Source organism: Peromyscus californicus, unplaced genomic scaffold, assembly GCF_007827085.1.
Source record: "Peromyscus californicus insignis strain IS unplaced genomic scaffold, ASM782708v3 Scaffold_6__1_contigs__length_162567912, whole genome shotgun sequence".
Lineage (NCBI taxonomy): Eukaryota > Metazoa > Chordata > Mammalia > Rodentia > Cricetidae > Peromyscus > Peromyscus californicus.
In genome coordinates, this window is record NW_026294584.1 from 42757078 (window position 1) to 42774430 (window position 17353).

The window sequence follows — 17353 nt, forward strand, 5'->3', positions numbered from 1 at the left end:
ACAGCTCAAGTCCACCTGCCCAGAGATGGCACTGGGTCCTCCTACATCAACTGACAATAACAACAAAAATGTCCCAGACACGTCCATAGGCCAGGCTGATGGACACAATTCCTCAATTGAGTTGCCTTCCTCCCAGGATTCTAGTTTACCTCAAGTTGACCAAAACTAACCAGCACAATTGACCTCTTATCAACTTGACCCACAAACACATCAACTATAACCTTTTCTTTTTTGTTTGTCCCCAAGAGCTCATGTTAATATTGTAATATAAAACACAGTCCAACTTAAAAAGTTCAGCAGTCTTTAAATTTTTCAACACTCTAAAAATCCAAGATCCCTTTAAAAAGTTTAATATCTCAACTGTGGGCTCCTGTAAAATCTAAAATAAGTTACATACCTTCTAATTCCAAAAGAGAATAGCAGAATCAGGGCACAGAATAAAATCAAGGAAAAACCAACATCCAGCAGTGTAAACCAAATCTTCACTGTTCAGCATGTGGAACTTGCTCAGTATCTTCTGGGCTCCAAGAGCTTGGGCAGGCCCTGTCATCCACTCCACATACAGCTTGTCTGGTAGGCTCAGGCTGGCACCACTGCCACTGCCCTTGGTAGTCTCCAATATGTGGGGTATCCACAGCAACTGAGATTGCACCTTTACCAATGGCCTCCTGGCCTCTCTTCAACCTTGCCTCAGTTTCTCTCCACAATCCCTTCATTCCTGAGGTCTTCACTGCAACTGAGGCTGCACCTTTACCAATAGCCTTTCCTGGCCCTTCACAGTGCCAAGTCTGAGCTGCTTTCTGTGACCTTCTCAATCTTGCAGCTCTCTTGCCACAAAAACTAGTACCACATGGGAGACACTTAGACATTTCCAGGTTTTTGTCAGCTTGAGATGCAGCCTTGACCCCCTCTGAACCATAGTTTCTATGTGCTGACCCTGAGGAAATACTTCCCAGAAGATTCACTTAAATGACTCTGGTCTCTTAATCATAGCAGAGGCAGGTAGATCACTGAGTTCGAGGCCAGCCTGGTTTACATAGCGAGTTCCAGGACAGCCAGGGCTACATAATAGAGAGAAACCCTGTCTCCAAAAATAAGGGCAGGGGGAGACAACAATTTTTGCTTCTTACATTTTTGTTTCTTAGATAAATAATACCTTATCCTTGGTTGTAAAAATAGCCGCTTTCTAATAATGGTTATACTTGATTAATTTGCTTTGGAACTCACTGGAATGTTGTCTATTTGGTTATCATGAGGACAGCTGAAAAACCAATGAATATTTTAAAGTAATCAGACTCATTTTTTGACAGAGTGGCAGGCAGAGAGATGATAATAGTGCTTGTCACGGACACCAGGACCGTCATGTAGAAGCTTTCAGTGCGTGGAATCTGAATAATACATTGAAAGTGGCGAGCCTCCTAGTTCTTCCATGATTTCTCACGTTTGTCGTGAGACCCAGACTGTAGCTGCTTTAAGGTTGACCTTAAGTTGCTCTCATTTCTGGCTGCTGCACTCTCCCTTGAACGTATCAGTTGCACAGTGAGCCATCGTCCTGAGAGTATTTTTGTCACACCATTCTGCAGAGATATTGCTGCCCTACTTAGAAACTTGCTTTGCTGCTGCTTACCTAGCTCCAGTTACCACCTGCCAGTTCTCTTTCTTTAAGCCAGTTTCTTTACCTCCCCCTTCCCTAGTTCTCTTACAGTCCCCTCCCCTCCCAATTATGTCCTTGTCTCATGCGTCATAGCATGGAATTCTTTCATCCCATTATCACCAAATCCATAAAGCTGTCTATGTTTACTTCTGTTCTTCTCCTGTTACAAAGGATGAATATATTATTGGGATATCATTCTGTCTACCACACATTTATTTTTCTCTTAATAAGATGATCAATGTTATTAATGTATCAATATCCTTAATGTAGAAAAGTTAGAAAATGCACCAGCAGTTTTGGAACCATTAAGTCTTGTTAGTCTCTTAATGGGAGTAGAAATACTCGACTGTTGGCCCTCTGTATTCCCCAACTCTACATTTGTGAATTCACTGACTGCAGACTAAAGATATTAAAATAAAAATTGTGTTTGAATACTTCAACTTTTTCTCTTGTCATTATTCATCAAACAGTACAGTACAACTGTAAGCATTACAGCTCAGATGGAAAGGTATCCTGGCAGTCGGGAGCCATCGAATACCACAAAGTCATACCACACAACAAACCTCACACAGGAGATTTATTGGGAGGAAAAAACAAAACAAAACAAAACCCAGGAGGATGGCTGCTTCTGCTCAGGCAGGAAACAGCGGAGAACTGAGCAGGACACAGGCTTTATATGGAGTTTCTTGGGGCAAGGGGACGGAACTTTTCAGGGTGGAGCTTTCAAGGGTGGAGATTGGTAGGTGTCACATCCAAAGATTGGGCTTTTTACTTTTTAGGGTGGGGGCTGGGTCCAGCAGTTAAGGCAGTTAGTGTCCTGTGGGTGGAACCTGGCAGTTGGAGGTCCTCAGGGAAGGGGCCTGGTTACTCATGTGCCTTGACGGGATTACCATAACTACTTATACAGCTTTTACATTGTATTATTTATTATGAACTATCCAGAGATGAATTATGCAGATGTGTGTTCTACATAAATAAGAGACCATTTACTTAAGTATTAGATTTTGATGTGGGGAGAGGAGGACCTGGAAGCAGTCTCTACCATCTACTATTGAGGGAAGAATTCTACTTAATCCCTGTTGATTACAAAGGGTTTCTGAACACTTAAGGTACCCCCAAAAGTCAAAGACAAAGCTGGACATAATGTCATTGCCTTTATCCTCAAACTCAGGATATTGAATTGCCACATGCTTAAAGCCAGTCTTGGCACATAGCTAGTACAAGGCCATCCAAGAGTACATAGAAAGCCCTATCTAAAAGAGAAAAGATGAAAATCATAGACAGATAGATTCAGCCCCACCACCACCCCTAAATGAATGCTTTAAGAATCTAAGGGAAGTAAGTTATTTAATTTCTCTAGATCTTGGTTTCTAGGGTTATAAATATGCACCACCACACCTGAACATGGTCTTGGTTTTTTTTTATGCATTCTAAGCAAGCACTCTATCACAGAGTTCTTATCTGGAATGTTCTTATCTGTGAGTGGAATATAGGTGTATTGGCTTCTAAAATTTTATCAAGTTACAACCTTTTGATTTGTGTACTTTTTATGTGGATAAGTTATGTTTCTAGAAAACGTATTTAAAAGGAAAGAATATAGTGAAAACTCTGTAATTGACATTTATTTAATAACAACACACTTCCATATTTTACATGCCACTTTCAATGCCCAATTCTGTAATAAAATTGAGAGCCCTTAGTGCAAATTTTTTCTGATTCTGATTTTTTAGGTTTTAAGAAGTTTTGAAGGTCAAGTCAAGCTTGACTTCTCTGTGAGGCAGGTTTGGCTGGTGGTGCTAAGTGTGCTGGGAACTGAACCCTGACCTAAGTAGATCTGTGTTTGCTATGTCAGGAGAATTATGGATTGAAGTCCGCACTCCACTCCCAGGTTCTAAAAGACCTAGAGGAAGTGAGGACGGTCGCTTGATGCTCAGGTATACTACAGTCTCTAAATTGCGTAATTGCTTAGCTGAGAAACCTGGTTGGATAGTAACGAGAAGGTACACTTAGCCGAGCTAGTTACAGCTGGGTTATACTTGTTTCTGTGTGTTTTGTTCCTTCTTACGTCTGTTTCCCTTTTCCTTCCTTTTTCCTTCGAGGGACCTGTCCTATATTTTATTATTCTTTTCTCTGAGCTAGCTACTTAATCTTAGCAGGACACCTTTGCTGCTAGTTTACTAAATTTTAGGGACTTGAAATACAAGAATAGGCCAGTTGTTCTCCACCTGGGGTTACGACCCCTTAGGGAGGTCAGAGGACAACTCTCTGGAATCAGTTCCCACCTTCCATGTTTGTTTTAAGACAACATCTCTCTTGTGTCTTGCTGGTGCGTGTAGGTGAGCTGGCCCGTGAGCTGGGTGATTCTTCTGTCTCTGCCTCATGGTTTTCTGTAGTAGCGTTGGAGTTGCAGATACTCACCACTGACTGCATCCAGCTCTTTATGTGGGTTCCAGAAGTGCGAACTAAGGTTTGGGCTTGCATGACAAGCACTTGTGCCCTCTAAGCTACTTCCCCAGCTCCCTTGGTTTGCTGTTTTTGAGACAAGTTTTCCTGCCCAGGTTGACCTTACACTCACTGTGTAGCAGAGGCTGCTGTAAACTTCTGATCTTCTATCTCCTGGGTGTTGGGATGATAGCATGCCACTGAAGCTAGCCTAGACTTTATTCTTAACCTAGACCAGGAGCTGGAAATGCATCCTGAAGGAATTTACAGCCAAGCTGTAGAATTTGAGAGGCACGTATGTGCCCTGTGAGCCCTTGCTTACTGTATAGAAGCAGGAGAATGTGGAGAACCAAGGCTCTCGAGGACGCCGAGGCAAAACATGCTAAGGAGTGGGAACTTGATTGTGAGTACAATGTTAGAGAGGACAGTTTGGGGGCATTATAAACAAAGTGATATGGTCAGATTTAAAGCAAGCAAGCTGTTGATAGGCATGTATAAATAAGTTGAATTTAACATGTCTGCAGGCCTACACAGGAGTGGAATTACCTCATTTCTTCTCAGAGCTACATCTCAGCACTGTGGGCATCAGCTGAGACTTACTAAGTTATATTTGGAATTCTAATAAGATCTCAACAAATGTGTGCACACTTTGAGTGCATTGACTTTTAGATGGACATGATTATGGTCAGGCCTCAGGTAGCAACTATTAGGAAGAAAGGAGATACAGCAAGAGATATTGTAGAATGCTTGTTCTTCCCTCCATTAGTCCCACTCCTCACCACACACCAGTAACTCCTCTACCTCCCTCTCCACTTAAATGGAGCTTTCTGATGATATACTCTGAATACATGATTGATGCCCTTGCCACATCCCATACTGACCTCTTATTGGGTAATACATTTTCTTACATTGATTGATTTGACTATAGTGATGGGGTTTGACCCATGCCCTGTCCATGCTAGACAAGCATTCCACTGAGCTATGTCCAGCTCTCTTTCCCCCCTGGTGCTGGAGATTGAACCTGCATCTCTCTTCTTAGACAGTAGACATCTTGAAGGCAGGGACTGTAAGAAGAAAAGATAGATTTGGGGCTGAGGATGTAGTTGGTAGAGTACCTGCCTAGAGGCCCTGGATTTGATTCTCAGCCACTTAAAACTGGGCTTAGTGTTACATCCTATAATCCCAGCACTTGGGAGGCAGAGACAGGAGGATCAGAAGTAGAGAGTCATTAGTTTGAAGCCAGTCTGGGTTACGTGAGACAAACAAAACAACAAAAATTCAAAACTGGATTTGGGTTATCGGGAAACAGATTGTGCATGATGTTGGCGATAATAGTAAACTTTGCACAGCACTGGCAGCTTCCGGCTACTACTACTGTCTTACTTCATTTTTCCGTTGCTTGTTTTGATACAAGGCCTCATGTAGAACAGGCTACCCTTGGGCTTCTTGCTCTCCAGCTTCTGCCTCCTGAGTATGGAATACTGATGTGCATCACTATGCCCAGCTCTGCTTGTTTTGTTTTGTTTTGCTTTCCTTTATCTGCTTGTTTGTTTGGGGTATGTATGTGTGTGTTCTCTCTCTCTCTCTCTCTCTCTCTCTCTCTCTCTCTGTATATATAACATGTGCAATGGTACTTGTATTGCCGTCAGAGGACAACCTTGGGGAGTTGGTCCTCTCCTTCCACTACTTCAACATCCCAGACATTGAACTCAGGTGGTTAGGCCCACAGTAAGTGCCTTCACTCATTTGAGCCATCACTCCAGCACCAACTATGCTTTTGACTTATTAACTTACCCGATGCTCTCAAAATTTCCCTTTAACAGGCACAAGGAGAATAGGTCATTTGTTCAAGGTTACACAGTAAGTGGAGAAATTTGACCAGACAGTCTAGTACTACTCTGCTGTATCTAGTTTGGGGACAGTGTAGCTTCCTGGTACTTTTAAGGACTTGGGTTTGGTTCCTAGTAGCCAGATAGTGGTTCACAACCACCTCTAATTCCAGTTCCAGGGGATCTGGTGCCCACTTCTGGCTTCTGCAGGTGCTGGACACATATAGTGTACATGCATGCATGCAAGCAAATACTCATACACATAAAATAATTTTTTTTTTTTTTTTTTTTTTTTAGTTTTTTCAGGGTTTCTCTGTGTAGCTTTGGAGCCTGTCCTGGAACTCGCTTTGTAGACCAGGCTGGCCTCGAACTCACAGAGATCTGTCTGCCTCTGCCTCCCGGGTGCTGGGATTAAAGACGTGTGCCGCCTCCACCACCACCCAACCCAACAATATAAGAATGGTATTATTATAAATGTTTTAACAAATGGGGAGACAAGGGCTTTAAAAAGTATATAGTCTGCCTCCGGATGATAGCCCAGTAGTGTTGGAGCTAACTTAAAAGCCTTTACCAGTAATGGTGATGTGTCCGTGTTGAATCTTCAGAACATGGAAGGACTGAGTGAGGATGTGAGACAGGAAGGAAGGCTCAAATCCTGCTGTTGAGTTAGCATTGGCATTTCAAGCTTGAAGAGGTGTGGTAGCATCCTGCTCTGACAAGATGCTTGAGGTAAACCACCTATAAAGGAGGAAGTCATTTAGTGTCCTGGTTTTTATGGTCATATGGCCACATTGCTTTGGGCCTGTGGTGAGAGGCCACACTTCCTGGTGAGAGCACTTTTTCTTCTCTCTGGCCATCAGGAAGCAAAGAGAGAGGAAGGGGCCAGGATCCCAATATGCCTTTCAAAGGCACAGCCCCAATAGCTTAACACCTTCCAATTAGTCCCCACCTCTTAAAGCTTCCACTACTTCCACCAAAATCAGGTAACCAAGCCCTCAGCACATCCAGACCATAACCAGACAGGGAGATCTGAGACCTAACCATTCTAACCAACTTCATAACTAAGTAGGTTGATCTTTGAACTTAGGTGGATGGGAACTTTAGCCTTTAATAACCAATAGCCATGTGTCTAAAGAATCATGACTGTGCCGGGCAGCACCCTTAATCCCAGCACTCGGGAGGCAGAGGCAGGCGGATCTCTGTGAGTTCAAGCACAGCCTGGTCTACAGAGCGAGTTCCAGGACAGGCTCCAAAACTATATGAGGAAACCTTGTCTTGAAAAACCAAAATAAATAAATAAATAAATAAATAAATAAATAAATAAATAAATAAATAAATAAATAAATCATGACTTGACTGCTTTCTCTTATGGCCTCAGAGAAACTAAATGAATCAGAAATACAGAATGTTGGACCTGAATGTTTTGATCTTTCACGGTCCACTCTTTGCCTCAGTTTATCCTGAGAATCATCAGGTGATTTGCCAAAGTCTAATACAGCCATGGTGATAATCTTAGAGGATTCTTGAATTCATTGCCCTGTGCCTTACAACTCTAGGTTCCAGATTCTTGAAACCTCTAGCACAGAGTGACTTCTCTCCCACCAGTGCTTCGCTGGCTCTGGCCTCTAGAAGCCGTGGCTTGCTGTCTTCTCAGCCCTGAGCACGTGCTCACTGGGACTCGAGGTTAGCTGGCACGGCCTTGGAGGTTAGGACCTCACTGTCAAGTCTCCCTGCAGGAGCACAGCAGGCATACAGGACATTCAGCTGTTCTTGGAGTTAAAGTGAGCTTCTCCGGAGCGGTTTCATGTAGATGGCTTCTGGAGCTAGTGTAGTCTGTTGATGTTGCTACCGCCTCACCTAGATGCTGCTCTTCTATAGTCATGTGTAGTAGTATCACTCCTGCTCTGGCTGTGCATGGGCCTGAAATGTAATTATATTGGAATCAAGTTTCTAGTTGGTGCATATACCTGTATCTTACCTCTTACATTGTTCATGTTAGTTAATTCACCCTAAGTTCTCAGATGTAATAGCTATTGTGTTTTCATTTTAGAGACTGTACAGAAGGGGGTGGTAATGTTGTACCTTTCAAATGAAGTCTATTTTAGTTAAAACCTACATTAAGGAGACAAAAGTTATGAAGTTTAGGTTGCAAAAGTGATATATGTTCTTGGGTTTATTGCTAATCATAGTTTCCTTCAAAGTCATTTGCCTCCATGGTTTAACAGTACCATAAAGGTAGTGATATAATGACTGAGTGAATACCATTTTACCACTCAGTCATTATACAGGGAATATAAACAAGAGTATCTGGTAACTTGCTGGTTGTTGAAATGTGTAAATCTAAGGGTTAGGCTCCTCTTCAGCAGTAGCTCAGACTTTTGACCTTGATTTGTTCTTTTTTTTTTTTTTTTAAGTTTTTTTCCCCCCCGATTTTATATACCAACCACTGTTTCCCCTTTCTCCCCTCCTCCTGCTCACTCCCCACATTCCCCCACCCCAACTCCAATTCACTCCTCAGAGAAGGTAAGGCCTCCCATGGAGAGTCAACAAAGTCTGGCATTTGATTTATTAAAGGCTTCGTTATGATGTATATCAAAATAGTTTATAATTGATTCGGATCAAGCAGTGGAGAGTAGATCCTGCAAATTCCTAAAGAGATAATACAATTAAGGATTAAATGCCTTAAAAACCTCACCATGAAATAAGTCAGTAATATTAATCCTTATAGATATAAATTACCAAATCCTATAAAATGGACATAAACAATTTGAATATATTGATTTATGCAAGTTGTCCCTAGGATGTTATAAGATACACATATAGCAAACAGAATGTAGAACCTATATGATAATTTCTTAGGCTCCTTCTACAAGCCAGGCACTATAGTCAAGTCAGAGTTGGCTCTGTCCCTAAGTCTGCAGTCTAAGGAGGGGTGAGCACATGGATACAGCCATTGTGATGAAGAAGGCTAGGAATGGTGATGTGGTCAAAGAACAATCTTAAGGGAAAGAGAACTTCTTAATTTTAGGCGAAATTCATGAGAACACTGTTATTTCAGCTGAATCATGGAGAATTTGAATGAGTGAGGATGAAGGAAGTAAAGCTACAAACTAAACACGTTTTGCCTAAGAAAATGTCGTGAGCAAAGGCCTGAGGTGGGAAAAGACATGGCATAGTAAAGACATTATTAAAGAGGTGCCAGTAAGGCCTCAGGATATGTGCTCTTCCTAAAGCCCCTGTCAGACTGGGAGGTGCTGTTTTGCTTCATTTATAGACTGGAAGACTGGTGGCTGGCTAGCAGGGATAAATCGGTGGCGGCATCTGGATCCTCACCCAAAGCTATCTGATTACAAAACCAGCTTGCTCACTGCTGCCTCCTGTATGGTCTTCACCTCAGGAAACAGTGGGTAGTAATACAGCTCACCTGGGTTAGGCTGCTGGTCAGCCATTGGAATTCTGCCTGCTCTGGCATCTTCCAACAGCTTTTCCTAGGTACTACAAGGCTTTCCTCTGTTCCATACCCAAAAAATTCATTATTTTAAGCTATGAAGCCCAGAAGGGAACAAGACTGTAATTATGATTTTTAGCTTCCAAGAGAATATCTTCTGCATCAGAAACTAAATTAGTCCTGGGCCTGATGATCTGAGGTCAAAAAGTTGTCCTCTGCCCTCTGCACATCTGCTTTGGCAATGCTCCCTAACATGCACATCCTGCAAACACATGGTAATGATGAATACTTTTCCTTTACATGGCATCTCACTATGTGGCCCTGGCTGGCTTGGTACTCACTGTGTATGTATATCAGATTGGCCTTGAACTCACAGAGATCTGCCTGCCTCTGCCTCCTGAGTACTGGGATTATAGGCATGTGCCTCTTCACCCAGCAATAATCTTTTTTAACAGAGTCTCTAGTGGGTCCAGGTCCATGTTGCTGGGCTTTCTCTGGTAGGGACTGAACCTAGCTAGGGCCTTGCACATGTTAGACAACTGCCTTACCATTTAGCAATATTCTCAGCCCTTTGTGGTACTCTTTCTGTTATTTTCTTGAACTGGCCTCATACTCACTTATGTAGCTGAGGATAAACCTGAACTTGTGATCCTCTTGCCTTCATCTCCTAACACTTGGATTACAAGAATGTACCACCAGGTCTGGCATCTCTGTGGTATCTTGCTCTTCCTCCAGGGTCTCACTGTGTAGAACAAGATGGTCTCAAACTCATAGAGATCCGATGCCTTTGTTTCCAAAGTGCTGAGATTGCATGCCTGACCCCTATGGTACTCTTTTTTTTTAATTGATTAAATTTATTCATTTATTGTACATTTTGACTGAATTTCCCCTCCCTCCTCTCCTTTACCCTCCCCACTACGCCCCCATCACTGCCCCTAATCCACTCCTCCTCTATTTCTGTTCAGAAAGGGGCAGACCTCCCATGGGTATCAACAAAGCATGACATATCAACTTGCCATAGTACTAAGCTTCTCCCTTTGTATTAAGGCTGGGCAAGGCAACCATGTATGAGGAATAGGTTCTCAGAAACCAGCAAAAGCATTAGGGATAGCCCCTGCTCCTACTGCTAGGAATCCCACAAGTAGGCCAAGCTACAGAACTGTCACACATATGTGGTGGACCTAGGTTGGTCCCATGCAGGCTCCCTGACTGTTGTCCAGGCTCTGTGAGCTCCTGTGAGCCCAGGTTAATTGTTTCTGTGGTTAATTGTTCCCTTGTGATGTCCTTGATGACCCTGGCTCCTACAATCCTTTCTCTCTCTCTTCTGCAGGATTCCCTGAGCTCAGCCCAATGTTTAGCTGTGAGTCTGCATCTGTTTCCATCAGTTAGTGGATGAAGCCTCTCTAATGACAATTGGGCTAGGCACCAATCTATGAGTATAGCAGAATATTAGGCATCATTACATTGATCCCAACCCCTCACCCCCAATTGTGTTTGGTTCTATCCTAGGTCTCTGGGCCATTCAGCCTCTGGGTCCTAACACTCCAGGCAGTGTCAGGGGTGGTGGGCTCACTCTCATGGGATGGGTCTGAGACTGGACCAGTCATTGGTTGGTCACTCCCCCAATATCTCCATGCCACTCTTATTCCCCCACCCCCCTGGCATTTCCCACAGCAAGGACAGACAGACTTTAGGTCAAAGATTATGTGGATGGCTGGCGTCCCAATCCCTCCAATGGAAGCTGTGAATCTACTACTGCTAGGAGTCTTAGCTGGGGTCATCCTTGTAGATTCCTGGGAGTTTCCCTTGTGCTAGGTTTCTACCTGACCCCAAAATGCTTCCCCTTTCCAGTCCTCTCTCTCAGTACTCTCCTCCTCCATCTGTCCCCTAACCTGATCCCTCATGTTCCCATCTCCACCCGTCTCCAGGCCACCCACAAGATCACTTCTATTTCCTCTTTTCTGTGAGATCCATGTGTCCCCTTTGAGCCCTCCTAGCCTTTGACAAAATCCAACAACCCTTCATGATAAAAATCTTGGAGAGATTAGGGGTACTAGGGGCATACCTAAACATAATAAAGGCAACATACAGCAAGCTGATAGCCAACATCAAATTAAATGGAGATAAACTTAAAATAATTCCACTAAAATCAGGGACAAGACAAGGTTGTCCAATCTCTCCATATCTATTCAATATAGTACTTGAAGTTTTAGCTAAAGCAATAAGACAACAAAAGGAGATCAAGGGTATACATATTGGAAAGGAAGAAGTCAAAGTATTGCTATTTGCAGATTTGATAGTATACATAAGTGACCCCAAAAATTCTACTAGAGAACTCGTAAAGCTGATAAACATCTTCAACGATGTGGCTGGAGACAAGATTTACTCAAAAAAAAAAAAATCAGTAGCCCTCATATACAAACGATTAACAGGCTGAAAAAAAAATCAGGGGAATAATGCCTTCACAATAGCCACAAATAATATAAAATACTCTATGGTACTCTTATTGGATAACATTCTCTAGGAATAAACTAAGCAAATATGTGATTATTTATATATATAAACCACTATATATATAAAACATACTCTCTCTATATATATATATAAAATTTAAAATTATATTTATTTCCAAATTTCAGAAATGTGCAGAGAGGAGACTGCTTATGTGGGGGAACATAATGCAGAAGCAACTGAGGTCCTTGTAATCAGATGGTTGCACAAGGAGGGATAGTGTTGGTATCCTGTTTCTTCCTATACCAGACCTATCAGGAAAAATCAACATTGGACTTTAGGCACTTTTCTGAGAACCTTGGGTCTCCTGGATGCCCATGCTGGGGGTGGGGGTGGGTCCTGACTAGCCTCTGTGAAGTGTTCCAGTTGGCATTGTGCTGTTTCTGTAACCAAGGCCCCTTAGACCTCCCTGTACATCCCCCAGGGAGCCAGCAGAGGGAGCCATGGTCCCAGAACTTTTTTCAGCATTTCTTACAAGTTTTGACTTTGTAAAAACCATCTTCCCTGGCTTCATCTGAACCTCGATGCAATAAGAATTTAACTTGAGATAGGTGGTGGTGCCAGCCCCCTGGTGGGAGCAGACAGGGAGCTTCTGTAGCTGTTGGCACTTGAAAGCCATAAGGAACTCTGATTTCAAGGAAACGCCTGTTTACTGTACTGATTCAAATCAGCAGCTCTCAAGAAAGGGGAGTGCCTCCTTGACCTCATCTTTATTGATCTTGGTATCAGCACTTCCAGTGACGTGTCTGAGGGGCGGGAGAAATTAACCAGGGCCTTAGACTCAGGGAAGAAAGCCAGCCTGTTGCTGCAGGAAGTCCCCACAGAGGAGGTGGGCTAGAGTGCCCTGCAGGAACTGCCCTGCAGAGCTTTGTATCCGCTTTGATTTTGAGTAACAGGCAGAAGGCTTTGAGGTTGGCTGGTGAGAGATTTGCCAGGCAGTTGGCTCACAATCTTGATTTGAACAGGAAGCCTCTGTGAAAAGAGATACGCGCTTCTTTTAACCCCCGACCTTCCAAATCACTAGGCCGTGGTATTCTTTGGTAACCCTGGCCTTTCCAAACCAGCTTTCCCTTCTGCTTCAGGACAAACCTTACCCAAGCCTGCACTATGGAGAAGTGGGCCGGTGACGAGGGCACCTCTGCTTTTCACATGCCCGAGTGGATGGTGAGTTCTCCTGTCCTTTGTCCTTCCTGCTGTAGCTTGATGACAAAGGAGAGCCTTTTCCTGACAGGTGACAAGGACCATCTGTAAGAAGCCACTGTTAAGATCTATGCTGGGAAAACAGTATTACTCTTCTGATTAGCTCCTATGCCCTGAGTCCCTTCTGCTTCTTAATTGCCAGGGAAGCTAAAGGCCTATTCAGAGCGGGCAGGCCAGGGCAGCGACTGCCTAGATGCTCGGGTGTGGGGGGGGCTGACCTACTGTACAGATGGATTATTCTTCGATTGTTTTGTATTCTCTTTCAAGTTAATGCTAAATTGTGGGAATAAAATAAGGAAGAGTATGGGAAAAGGAGGACACAGACCTAGAACTTGTAAATTATTGTTGTAAATTAGTGTTGCGTTCTCCAGTCTCTGAAGAAATTTAAACATTTCTCCCTCACCTGTCTATTTTTTCCCTCTAGTCAGCTCTTCTATGTGTATTGACAGGGCAAGAACTTTACTTCTCTTCACATAGTTCTCCCAGATACCCTATTTGCCTGAGAGTTTTAGTAAAAGAATAATTAAGTTGATATTTGTTGATAAGAACTAGCACATAAAATCAAACATTGTGGAGCGTGGTGGCACAGGCCTGTCATCCTAGCATGTGGGGGGTAGCATCAAGATCAGGAGTTCAAGGCTAGCCTCAGCTACATAGTGAGTTTGAGGCCAACCTGGGCTCTAGCAGATCTGTCTCAAAAACCAAGAATAGTGACAACAAATTCTTACTTTCTAGATTCAATTTCAGCTGTTGATTTTGAAACCTTTTAAATTGTATTTTACTATTGGAGGGAGTCCATGTCACAACACCCAAGTGGAAGTCAGAGAACAACTTGCAGGAGTCAGCTCTCCCTCCCTGGAAATCAACCAGGTTTGGCAGCAGGTGCCTCTGTCTGATGAGCCATCTGTAGGCCCTTAACTGTAGGTTTGAAAAAACTTGTTAGTGTCCTAACTGGTTTCTTAAAACTTTAGTCTGACTTCTTGGACCCTGTCTATATATTTCCTTAATGTAAACTTGTTAGACTTTTACAATATAGGCTCCGTTCTCTTTAGTGTTTATGAAGTTAGGGACTTGAAGAATTAACTATTAAAACAGTGGTTGAATATATACCACATCTAACAGGCTCAGGAGAGAATTTTGAGTATTGTTTTGATACTATGGCATTTTTATAGAGGCTATTTCTGTTTTTTAAATATTTTAGAGCATTGTGCTCATTTTAAAAATATGTGATGGAAAGAAATTCTATTTATCCATAAAATCATTTCAGATATAGTGATTTAGATTACTGGAAATGATTCACTTAATTATTCTGGCTAGCTTTTTAATTCTTGTTTTGGTTTTGCTTCTTTGTTTTTGAATCTCCAGCTACTTAGTACTAACAAGCGAGAGTAGGAAACTTGGTTTTGTTCCAGGAGGGACCACAGTGAGGTATGACATTTTGGTGTTTCTGTAAAGGAGTACTGCAGAAGAACCCTATTGAACATAGCTGCGCCATTCCAGATCAATACAAAGTTCCTCACAACTTTTACTTTATAAAGAGAGTCCTCATTGTCCCCTGGTGATAGACCCTCTCAAAAAGAGCTACTCCCGAGTCTGTATCCATTCACCTTTTTTCTGTTTATGTGGACAGGAAAACGACCAAGGGACTTAAGACTGTTGTTTAAGGCATGTGACCTAGGACTTCCTCGTGTGTGGAGACCATTTTAAACATTTTTATGTATCTCTCTCACTTAGCCCTTCATTTCAAAGTCCAGGAAAGTCCTTCTAATCAGTAGAAAAGCAGTGGGGAGCAGTAGGGGGAGGCTTGTCTTCAGTAATGGCATTGGCTCATTGACTGTCTTTCTTTGTCAAAGACTTTTGAAGCTCTCTTTCAGATACTGCACAAGTCATTAGCTTCTGACCTGTCTGAAGGTGACCCTGCTAGCTGCTTGGCCGGCACTTAGCCACTGTGCACCTCTAGTGCATTGCCTATCGATTGCCAGGTCTCACCTGCAAATGCAGAAGTGCCCTTTAATCCCCAATAGAAAACTCTGGAGCCAGCTCCCACATGGGGCCAAAATAGCAAGAAAGTTTTGGCAGATGTCTGCCTTACATTTCAGTGTACGCATTAGTGTAATGAACTCACAGGTGCCATGGCCTTGCTACCAGAGAACACAGAGGCCTCTCACAAGCCTTTCTGGAGGAACACAGAGCAGAGTTACCTCCCCCCCCACATCCATTGTTAGTAGTCACCAGCAAAGGGAGACGTCTGTGACCTGTAACTGGTAAACTGTTCAGGCCATACTCTTTGCTTATATCTCTTTGGTCTTTACATGAATTCTGGAGACTGAACTAAAATCAAATCCAGGCAAGAACACTTGCATATGGCTGCAGGAATACAACCCCAAGTCCAATAAATGACAAGGTAGACCTTCTTGGTGACATTCCCATCTGTCACTGGAAATTCCTGCCAAAGCCTATTTTCATGTGAAGGATTTTCTTAGCCTTATTCAGGCAGTTAAACTGCTGGGGAGTTGGAGAACTCATTCTGTAAAGACTTATTTATACATTTTATCTTTCCTGATAAAGCTTTAGGTTTTCCTGTCAGGTAAAATATCTGTGTTGGATCCATGGAGATAACAGTAACTGTTGTTAAGTTTTCACATTGTAATATTTTCTCCCACTTGGTATTTTTCCATGTGAAATCTGGTTGCTTAACCTTCTTGAACACAGAGTCAGCTCTGTAGACAAATTTCTAAACAATCTTATTAATAGAAAACACGGAGCCACATATAGGGGAGAAAACCTGAGAGAGATCAGAGGAATAGGAACAGCCACATGCTAACCTCACCTCACCAACTCCACAGCTTCCAAAAACGAGTTACTTCCTGTCTACCTACACCTATATGCCTTGCTGTTCTGCCATCTGATTTGCTCTCTCTGTCCAACTACAACACTTCCTCTTCATGCCGTGCTCTGTCACTTCCTGTCTGTTTGTACAGCCCTCCAGACCTCCATGGTTAACTAGTGTTGGAATTTAAGGCATGTGCCACTACACCTGGCCCTGTTCCCAGTGTGGCCTTGAACTCACAGAGATCCAGACAGATCCCTGCCTCCCAAATGATAGGATTAAAGGCGTGTGCTACCATTGCCTGACATCTATATAGTGGCTGACTTTTTCCTCTGATCTCCAGGCAAATTTTATTTTATTGGGAGACACAGTATATTGGGGGACATAATACATCACCACACAGCTTGTTGCAGTATTCTTTGGGGCAAAAGTAATCCCTTTTGTAGGTAAAGAATTTGTTTAGACTGTTCATTTTGCTTGGAAAGAGATGTCTCCAGGAATATTTGAACTCTCTCTACTTGACAATGAAACATAAACCTTTATGCTATCTATTCTAGGGATTATAGACATCTGTATATTCTAGATTATGCATTTTTGCCTTAAAAGAATAAAAATATTCTTTAGATTTGTATATCCTTATGTAGTCCTCAAAACCCTCTTATACCCTTATTTTGTTGGTGTACATTTTATGTATGTGGTGGTGGTGTGTATGTAGATGCTGAAGGCAAACTTGAGTTTTGTTCCTCAGGCACCGTCCACCTATGTTTGAGACAGAGCCTCACTGGCCTGGAAGTCACCAGGTAATCTAGTCTGACTCACCAGCAAGCCCCAAGGATCTGCTTGTCTTTGTCTCTCAAGTGCTGGAATTAAAAACCAAACTGGCTCTCTTTACATGAATTCTGGAGATTGAACTGAAATCAAACTCTGGCAAAAATACTTGCCTATGACACCAAAGTCTGTAAGTTCACTTCCCAGCATCACTACTTAAATAACAATCACAGCAGGGCAGTGGTGGCGCATGCCTTTAATCCCAGTACTCGGGAGGCAGAGCCAGGCGGATCTTTGTGAGTTCGAGGCCAGCCTGGTCTACAGAGTGAGATCCAGGAAAGGCGCAAAGCTACACAGAGAAACCCTGTCTCGAAAAAACAAAAACAACAACAACAACAACAACAAAACCACTTTGCTGTTTGTCAAATGAAGATAATAACACCTATGTCTTAGATTTTTGTACATGGCCCAGCGAGGTGGCTCAGCAAGTAAAGGTGCTTGCTGCCAAGCTGACGGGTCTGAGTGTCATCCTCAGAGGCCACATACAAGGAGAGGATTGACTCCCCCAAGTTGTCCTCTGACCACCATTCCTACACACAAAATAAATGTAATAAAAAGTCTTGCCGGGCGGTGGTGGTGCACGCCTTTAATCCCAGCACTCGGGAGGCAGA

The 17353-nt window shown here is 42.9% G+C and overlaps 1 protein-coding gene across 5 annotated transcripts in view; it reads left to right on the forward strand.

Moving 5' to 3' along the window:
- Nucleotides 1-17353, forward strand: part of Ahcyl2 (adenosylhomocysteinase like 2) — a 170695-nt gene that overhangs the window by 94440 nt on the left and 58902 nt on the right. For 2 of the 5 annotated variants that reach the window (XR_008214196.1, XR_008214197.1), the window contains exon 1: nucleotides 12816-13048. The exons of the other annotated variants lie outside the window; for them this stretch is intronic. The gene's annotated coding sequence lies outside the window, so the exon portion shown is untranslated. Of the gene's footprint in view, nucleotides 1-12815; nucleotides 13049-17353 lie in introns of those variants that run through there. 5 annotated transcript variants of the gene reach the window in all.